Source organism: Psammomys obesus, unplaced genomic scaffold (genome assembly GCF_907164565.1).
Source record: "Psammomys obesus unplaced genomic scaffold, mPsaObe1.curated_primary_1811, whole genome shotgun sequence".
Lineage (NCBI taxonomy): Eukaryota > Metazoa > Chordata > Mammalia > Rodentia > Muridae > Psammomys > Psammomys obesus.
Window position 1 is genome coordinate 15270198 of NW_026596162.1, and position 9185 is coordinate 15279382.

Below are 9185 nucleotides of genomic sequence, written 5' to 3' on the forward strand. Positions count from 1 at the left end.
GCAGGATCATTCTTGCCTTACTCCTGGCGCCCCATTCCTGTCCACCGCTACGAGTCAATGAACAGAGGCGCAGGTTCTTTTCCAAGAAATGACGGATGGATGGATGGATGGATGGATGGATGGATGGATGGATGGATGGACGGACGGATGATGGGTGTGTGGGTGTGTGTGTGTGTGTGTGTGTGTGTGTGTGTGTGTGTGTAATCGCACTGAACATGTGAAAGGGTGTCAGGAGTCAATTCTCTTTCCTGGCTCCTGGGGATGGAACCGCTGGTCGTCATGCTTCCCTGGCAAGCGCTTCTGCCCACTGAGCCACCTGGCTGGCCCTTTTCAGACACAGACCTGATCATCTCAGTCACTCTAAGATAAGTGCAGGAGTGACTGGAGCCAGACTCCGTGCCAAAAACCGTCGGCTGTGCTCGCCTGAGACAAGCTGGAGACTCTCTAAGAAAACAAACCCAGGTGCCCACGCCGGGGCAGGATCTCACTGTAAAGGTGCCCAGGAAGGCTTCTAGAATTCCCGGAATCGGGTGATGCCAGGCACTTATGGAGACTCCAGGACAGAACTTTCATGGGGTGGGCTGCCCTGTGCTCATGTTTTAAACCACAACAAACCACCTAAGTTACCAGAACCCAACCTAGCAGAAACAGACAATCCTAAGACTAAGAAATCAATTTCATAATTAAAAGCCTCACCAAGAAGAAAACCTCAGGCTCCGGCGGCTTCACTAATAAATCCATACTTTCAAGAAAAAAAAATGATACTGATCCCACAAAAACATCTGTCCCCATGAAAAGGGCTATGAATCTTAAATCCAGCAATACAGAACTCGCTCTTAACCATGGCTCTGCTTCCCGAAGTTTCTGTTACCCACCTTCAACCAGAGTCTAGACGTACTACATGGAAGGTTCCGGGATCAATTATTCACCAACATTACACTGTACGATGCTCTCACACCATCCGGATCTGGCCAATCAGAGCAGGAGCCACATCGTTTGTCCATGTATCCACACTTCATACAATACCCTCCTGGCAGTCGCTCTGCAGTGGTGTCAGCTATCAATCAACCGTTACGTCACCCAGGGCCTTCATTCAGCAACAGTCCTCACCAGCAGTGACATGCCAGACCTCACAGGAATCTCTCGGCCTCAGTTTCTTGGATGCTGGGGTTACAGGTGTGGTCAGCACCCAGCTGAGCGTGCTCCTTCTACACAAGACACCTTGAGAAAGGACTACGTTCTCATAACTGCCAATAAAGCTCAGCGTTAAAACTGGGGAGATTTTATTCACCGTGTCAATTACTGTGTCTAACGCAGCAGCTGAACTTCTTCATAAGTGTGCACATAAAAGTAGACTTATAGAAGCGTTCAACGGTAATTCCAGGCACCCACAGAATCCTCGAACTCACCACCTTGTGTAAGAGGACTACAGGATCTAAAAAGCGTAATACAAACACCAGGCCTGCAACTCCAGCCACCTGAGAGGATTGAACACTAACAGTTCAAGCAACTTAGGGAGACCCTGTCTCCAAACAAATAAATAGAAAGAGGGCCAGCTTGGTGGGGTAGTGCCTGGCAAGCATGTGGAAGGTCCTAGGTTCATACCCAACGCTGAAAGGAAAGACGGTAACTGTAACATAACGAGAGAAAGTAGAGCATGTGTCTGAAATGCAAGGCTGTTTTAACACTAAGCTTTGCCTACGTCATTCACAATGTTTATAAACAAAATGAGTACAGCCACGATTAGCTCAACAGACACAGAGAAAGCCTAAGATGAAATCCCAGCATCCACTCATGGTAAGGCCTCTCAGCAAACAAGGACACTTTCACAATGTCACAGAAGGCACGTGTCTGAGTTAGCTGCAACCTGACATAGCCTAGAGTCTCTCAGAAAGGGAGTCTCCCTGGAGGGATCACCCAGGACATACTGGCCCGTGGGCATGTCTGTAAGGGTCTGTCTGGATCGTGAATTCATGTGAGAGGGCCCAGCCGGCTCTGGACAGCACCATTCCTGGGTAGGTGGTCTAACTCCACCCCACAGCGCTGTCAGCTTCCTTTTCGCCAGAGTATCCACACATTGTATGCTACTCGCCTGCGGGTGACCTGACAAGCCTCACTGCAGCACAGGGCTGTTCGGCTACCTCAGGCATGCTCACGTTTCCACTGCCCACGAACACACTCACATTCTCCTGTTTACATGATCGTTCACACAAGGCGTCCACTCACCCTTCAGGCACACCATCGCAGGCTTCCATTTTTACCCTGTCCATCTGATAGCCTCACACAACTGTCACAGACTTCCACACCGACTCTGTTACTCACACACATTTGCACATGTGCATACAGTCAGCCCCCCCCCCCCAACAAGCCCACCAACTCAGCTTTCTTACGGGCGTGTCACCCAGTTGAGGCCAGTGCCCAGCCCTGGTCCATGACATAGATGCCCCACCACTCACTGCCTTCTCAACATCCGGGGACCATCCTCGCCGACACAGCTGTGCGGTCTGTGAACACGCAGGAGGCAACTTCCACGAGTTCGTGCCTGCTTGTGGAAACAGGACCATTCAATGCGCTGCGCCGGAGGCTGGAGTTTCAAGCAAACCCTTGAGCAGCTGCTTCGTATAAGCAACTGACACAGCCTGGAACTATTAGCTTTAAATTATGGAGTGCCTTCAATGGAACAGACCAGAAGCCAGAAAAAGAGTAGAGCCCAGAGACCCTCCTCACCCAGACTCTAACGTGCGCAACAGACCGCTATAACCGCAAACATCCTGTGTACTCCTAATACTGTGGTCATAAAGAAGACCCTCACACCACTGTTCACGCAGTAAATATCTGTCTCACAGCCTAGCTCTGACAGAACCTCCTATTGGAGGCTTCAGGAAGCCTGCGGCCTCCAAGTGCCTCCTAGAAACCAATCAGAGAAGACATGCAATCAGGGCCCTCATGGGTAGTCTGTGAGAGTTGAAACCAAATGACAGGGCCCTGCAAGTAGAGCGGGGCTGTGCCATGGTACATGGTGCATCCCAGGAAAATGCAAAGGGATTCAGGGAGGGGCGCAGCTGGAAAGCAAGTCCAAGAGCAAAGCAACCAATTGGTTCTTTGCAGGGGGCAGCAGCTCCCCCCTTGACACAAGGTCAGCCCGTATCTCCTAACAGATTGCCATTTCTTTCTCCATGTCCTCTGGGCAAGACAGTTGCACTTCGGTCCAGCAAACCTCTCCTGCCGAGTGCACAAGGCCTTGCCTGACCAGCCTAGCTCTGGGCCACACCCTGAGTCGCCCAGGGACAGCCACGTCCTCAACCGAGATGGCAGAGACAGGCTGCCCAGATGCCGCTGCCAAGCTCAGGATGGCTCCTAGCCAAGGGAAGAAAAGGGACCCTCCCCCACAGCCTCAGTGCATCTTATGGGTACCTCTAGCCTTCTGGCAGTCTTCTGGACTATCTCCGCTGGAGAGAAGTAAACTGGTCCACACCTGTAACCCCAGCGTTCGAGAGGCTGACATAGGGAGTCAGAGAGCATCCTGAACTAACAGTGAGTCCCCGCCTGAAGAAGGGAGGGAGGAAGCAAGGGAGGGGGACCGCCCCTGCAGCTGCTTTCTCCCAAGACCACCTTGGCAATCAGCTTGCTCACACTATGGCTCCCTGTACTGTGGGAGACAAGGGGACAGGGAGCCTGAGGGAACCTGAGGGGACCAGAGCAACACCTTTTTCAAGAGTTCTCTGAACCCAGCAAATTCTAAACATGAGGGAGCAGTTTGCTTTAAGTGACAACAATCAGGAAATTCCAAATTTCCTTCTAGGATACTGCAGTTAACCCCATAGTGGGGATGCTCTGGATGGGGGAGCAAGGGTCCCCTCAAGCCCAGGAGCTCCAGCTCTAGGCTCACCCCACACATAAAGGAATCAAGAGAAAGGAAGCTGCGTACCCCCTCCTGCCCTCCCAGGACAGGCTTCCTCCAGAAGCACCTCAAATAGCTGGAGAAAACCATTGATCTCTGAGATGCATTATTGACTGCACTGTCCATTAGCGCACAGTCCCACAGCCCCGGCCCGACACACCATGCCTGGGGTGGGGAAGGCCTCTCTGGACACCATCCATAAAGGGCAGTCTATAGAGGAGCAGCCATCCACAAGTGGATGATGTCACCGGGAACACTGCCCCGGCCCCAGACCCCTGAGGTAGCACGGTCCATCTCAGGCACCTCGACCCTCAGAGTCCAGGGCAGGCGGCCGGCCACCTGCCAAAACTCCGGCCACTAGGGAAGGGTCTCTGCAAGGCAGACTATGCACCAGCCAGAAGTCACTGGAGTCTGTAGACGGGACTTTGTGGCTCCATTTCGGAGGACAGACAGGCTTAAACAAGCCAATCACAGGAATGTAGCCTCTGACTCTTGTCCGGGCTCCGGGTCTCACAACCCCACACAAGAAAGGGATCCTAGGCAGAGCGGCAACTGGTACAGCCAGCATGCTTTTCTCTCTTTGTTTTACTTGCTGTGTGGACCAGACAGCCACCTGAGTCTTGAGGTCCAGAAGGACAGTCCGTGCCCACACAAACATTCCGCTCACCATTCTGTCCTTTCTACTTCTCAACAGATGATCGCTCTGACGTGATGTGCACAGACAGCAACGGTCAAAATGACAATCAGGCCATTATAGTCCCGACCAGGATCTACCCCACCACTGCCCAAGGCTGCCTGCTTCTGGGACACTGTAAACATTCCCAAATAGCCCTGCCTGGGCAGCCAAGAGACAAGTCGGACGCCAGGGGCACATATGAAGTGAAAGGCCGCTGGTGTCACTACACCCTCCTGGGAAGGAAACTTCCCTTTGGTAGCGCCTAGCAGACCTACAGCAGGGTCAGATGGCTGGCTACAGGCCCCCAGTCCAGTGAGAGGTCGACCACCCACGGGCCTGGGCTGTGCTCAACACAGTGAGGTTTTCAAAACAAAAGCAGGACAAGTTCATGTGGCAAACGCCCCAGAATGGAGGGGCAGGCCTTCCAACACATGCTTCATTTGAAGCAAGACTCCCCCATCCACCCACAGAGAGATAAACCGAATTAACTGAGAAGACAGCTACGTGCTCGGCTCTGTTTTTCACGCCATGACTGGCAGAGCCCCAACAGAACCAGCCCCCTGCAAACCCATCGGGCGCCAGCAACAGGTGCAACTCGGGCTAAAGCTTGTGGTTCCGGGCGGTTCTAGAAAAATGCATCCCGAATCTTCCAGGAAGCCACGGCCTAGCAGCGCCCACTGCCCGGCGGTGGCGACCTTCCCTGCGGGCCGCACCTGTCTGAGTGCAGCGCGCCACATCCGGTGCACCCGAGCCAGGGCCTAGGAGACCGAAATAGAAGCCGGTTAGGCCGGGGCTGGGAGCCCGGCTAGGGGCACGGGGCCTGACTTGGCAGTCGCGGCCCAAGGAGCCAGCACCTGGGGGTCCCAGCGCGCAGGACCTGGCCAGGCAAGTGGCGACAGGCTGCGCGTCCAGCGTCCCTGCCCCAGAGCAGCCACCTGCCTGCCAGAGCCCGGCGGGAGCCAGGGAAAGGGAGGCCGGGGAGGGATCCGGGCTGGGGTGGGACTGCAAAGAGGGTCCCGGAACGCGGTGGGAAAGCCGAGGGGATCTGAGGGATCCAGGTGAGAACCAGAGGGGTCCAGAAGAGCCGGGTGCAAGTGCAGAGGGAGTCCGGGGGCATGCAGGTGAAAATGCAGACCGGGTCCCGGCGGTGTAGGAGGGTCAGGGAAGGAAGCTCGGAAAGGGATCCTGGGGGCCCCGGGGGGTCGCAGGAGAGGCTCCAACAGGGTTCCCTAGGTTTCCCGCGGGAGGGGGGTCCCGGTGACCCGCGCACCTGCCCAGCCCCGCGCGCGCTCCTCCCGCGCCGGCCCAGTCGCTTACCTGGAGCGCGAGTCCGAGCCGCGGCCGCTCTCGGCCGGGGCCGGCCGGGCTAGCTCCGCGCCAAGAATGGCGGCGGCGTTGGTGGCAGCGACGACAGAGGCAGACGGCGCCGAGAGATTTGCGACGGGGAGGCCGGCGGCGCGGAGATGCTGCGGCGCGCGAGGGCGCGGAGGCCGGCGTGGGGACGGAGGGCGCGGGCCGAGCGTGCAGGCCCCACCCCCTTTCCCTCCCTTCCCGCCTCCTCCCCTCCCCCTCCCAGCTCTGCCCTCCCTTCGCCCCTCCCCCTTCCTCCTCCTCCCTCCTCTCACCCCCAACCTCTCTCTCCTTCCTTGCCCTACCGTGCCCCGCCTCTGTCTTCACCTTCCCTAATCTCTCTCTCCAACCCCACTGTTTCCCTCCCTTCCTTTCCTTCCCCATCCACCTTCCACCACGTCTTCCTCTTTTCCCCAACTCCCTCTTCCTCCTTTTCCTCCCTATCTTCCTTCCACCTCTCACCCAGCTCCACCTCAGGCCTGGAGGTCTTGGCCCACGGGCCCCATCCTACCCTAGCCTGATTTCTTGAAAAAGGAGATTCCCAGCAAAAGGAGCTTGTTCCTTCCTTTCAGTCTCCCAATGATCCAACTTGCCCCTCCAGGTCCCCAAAGTCTCCTGCACTTCAGGCTCTGCTGACACCAGTGTTGACAGCAGAGATGCTGGGCTCTTGGCTTTGTGACCTATGGCAGCCCCTTTGGGGTTTTCAGTTCAAGGTGTGGGCAGTCCCTCCTGTGGTAGGTTGACTTTGCTAAAGGTTTCTCAGCTTCCTTTTGGATCAGTTTCCTGTAGACACATTTCTAACGTATTCTGGGCTTTCCGAAGTTGCTGCAGAGGGCGGGACATGGCCGCATCCTTAACCTGTTTACCGAGGTTGGTGCCTCAGAACCCACATTTTAAAAAAGCCCCAAACAGTGGTGCTTTCTTGTAATCCTAGTGTTGAGGCAGAGGATACTGGTGGGCCCCTGGATGGAGCTTACTGTCTGGCCAGCCTGCCTCACTTAATCACTCAGATTAGTCTCAGATTCCAGGAAGAGACTCTGTCCCCTAAAACTAAGAGGACGAAGCAGAATATTGTATACATAATAAATAAATAAATCTTTAAAAAATGAAAACAAAACTTAAGTGGACAACAACAGGTTGCCCTCATGACATACATGCGTGGTGAGCACGTTTGGGCATGGAAACACACACACACACACACACACCAGCCACAGGCTGCTTCTCCCTTGAAGGGAGAAGTGACCCTCTGTTCACACACTAACAGCCAGGTGGGAAGTGCTGCCCAGAGAGACACAGTCCCTCGCCCCACAGGAAGCCAAGTTCCTGCCAGAGGTACCTCAGAAATGAATCAGGACCAGACTCCAGGTGAGGCCATGGCTTCCTCAATTACAACAAGGTCCTTGGGGGCTTTCAGCAGGGTTGGGGCTGATGGGAAGGCAGGCAGCTGACAGCAGCTAAACTGACTGAGCCTGTCCTAAAGGTCAGAAGGTCCAGGTGAGAGTAAGTAAGGGTCAGGAAGCTTCTCCAGGATCGTTCTGCCTGGCAGTGCCTGACTCAGCCAACCAGAGCAGAACTAACCAGAGCAGGGTGGGTTGTCCTGGCTCTATAACTCTTAACCTGTGGGTCGCAACCCCTTTGGGGGATCAACAACCCTTTCACAGGGGTCGCCTAGACCACAGGAAAACACAGATATTCACGTTACGATTCATAACAGCAGCAAAATTACAGTGATGAAGTAGCAATGAAAGTAATTTTATGGTTGGGGGTCACTACGGTGTGAGGAATGGCATTAAAGGGAGGTGGAGAGCCATTGCTCCAGGTCATGACTCAGCTGGACTCTTGCTTCCTTTGCCTCCAGGTTGATCTTAGGCCTCAGCTCTCCATGAGAGAAACATATGAGCAGCCTTGGGGAGTGCTGCAGGAGGATGGCCAGGGAACAGTGGGCAGAGCATGTACAGCCCTGGGCCCTGGTTCAATGCGACCATTACAAAGAAAAAGAGAGGCGGCTGCTCTAGGCTTTCTTCCTGTTCTGAGTGTTGCTGCGCCCCTGTCACAGTGCCCCAGGAACAGGCTAGTCCTAGGCCTGCTTAACAGCATCCTGTACCCAGGAAGGAAGGTACACTTAGGATGTGGATACCAACATAAATCCAAGTGTTAGAGGCAGAAGGGACTCCCTCATTCTTCACAGGGGATGAATGTCTAGAACATTGCCCCCTTGCTTGGCTAGCCAGCAGCAGCCTGGGGGTGGGGGTGGGGGCCAGGGGACACTCTAGATGCCTCCAACCTGGAAAATCCCCCTGCACAGCACAAGGCAGTGGGACCCACATGGCTGCAAATTGCCTAGAGCAGAAGGAGGGCCCTATAGGATCATGAACAGCAGAACCGGACACAAGGGTGCCAATTAAAGGAGAAAGCAGCTTTGCACCTGCTGAGCGAGATTCTGAGTGATTGCTGAGCTGACTGCCCCCATGGGAGCCTGCCCTCAGATCTCAGTCTGGGCAGGAGGGAACCGGCTGGAGGGACTGCAGCTACAGGGTCATCAGAAAGGCTGAGACCTCTCCTGGCTGATAGGCCCAAGAGAGAGGGCAGCCCAGAGCTCAGCAGAAACTGTAGTGTGGCTGTCCTGGAGCCAGAGGGGATGGGTAAGAAAACAAACAAACAAACAAACAAACAGAACCATTTAATTGCTCTCCAGCAAGCCCAACCTGCAGTCAGGGCTGCATATCCTGGTCCCTTTGATAGACTGGGACCCTGATTTAGTCTGTCTTTTTATTGCTGTTAGCATTTTGGTTATTTTTTTATGAATATATTTACATATACTTTGCGTGCATATGTATATATACGTGTGTGTGTGTGTGTGTGTGTGTGTGTGTGTGTGTGTGTGTGTATACCACCACATCCATGCAGTGCCTGCAGAGACCAACAGAGACGGTCAGACTCCCCGGAGCTAGAGTTACAGATGCTGTGAATTGCTCTACACGGGCGCTGGGAACCACCTTCTTTGCGAGAGCAGCAAGCACTGTCCCCACAGAGATGGAGCCATCTCTCTCCCCAACCAACGTTTTATCATTGCACATTTTGAATAGATGTGTGTGATCACAAAATGGACCCAATCCCGCATTCGCTCTAACCAGCTTCCTCCCTGAAGCATATCGTTTGTCCAGAAACGCCGAGTGTTTGACGCTTAGGCCGAGCTATAAGTTCTCTACATTTTTCTGCGACAGCATTGGCATCCTCTAATGGCTAGATGCACAAGCT

General features: G+C 54.5%; 1 protein-coding gene across 1 annotated transcript in view; it reads right to left on the minus strand.

Moving 5' to 3' along the window:
* The window catches only part of LOC129667459 (semaphorin-4D), a 78903-nt gene extending 72803 nt beyond the window's left edge, over positions 1 to 6100 (minus strand). The window contains exon 1 of the mRNA XM_055595102.1: positions 5895 to 6100. The gene's annotated coding sequence lies outside the window, so the exon portion shown is untranslated. The remainder of the gene's footprint in view (positions 1 to 5894) is intronic.
* Between the last annotated feature and the right edge of the window lie 3085 nt (positions 6101 to 9185).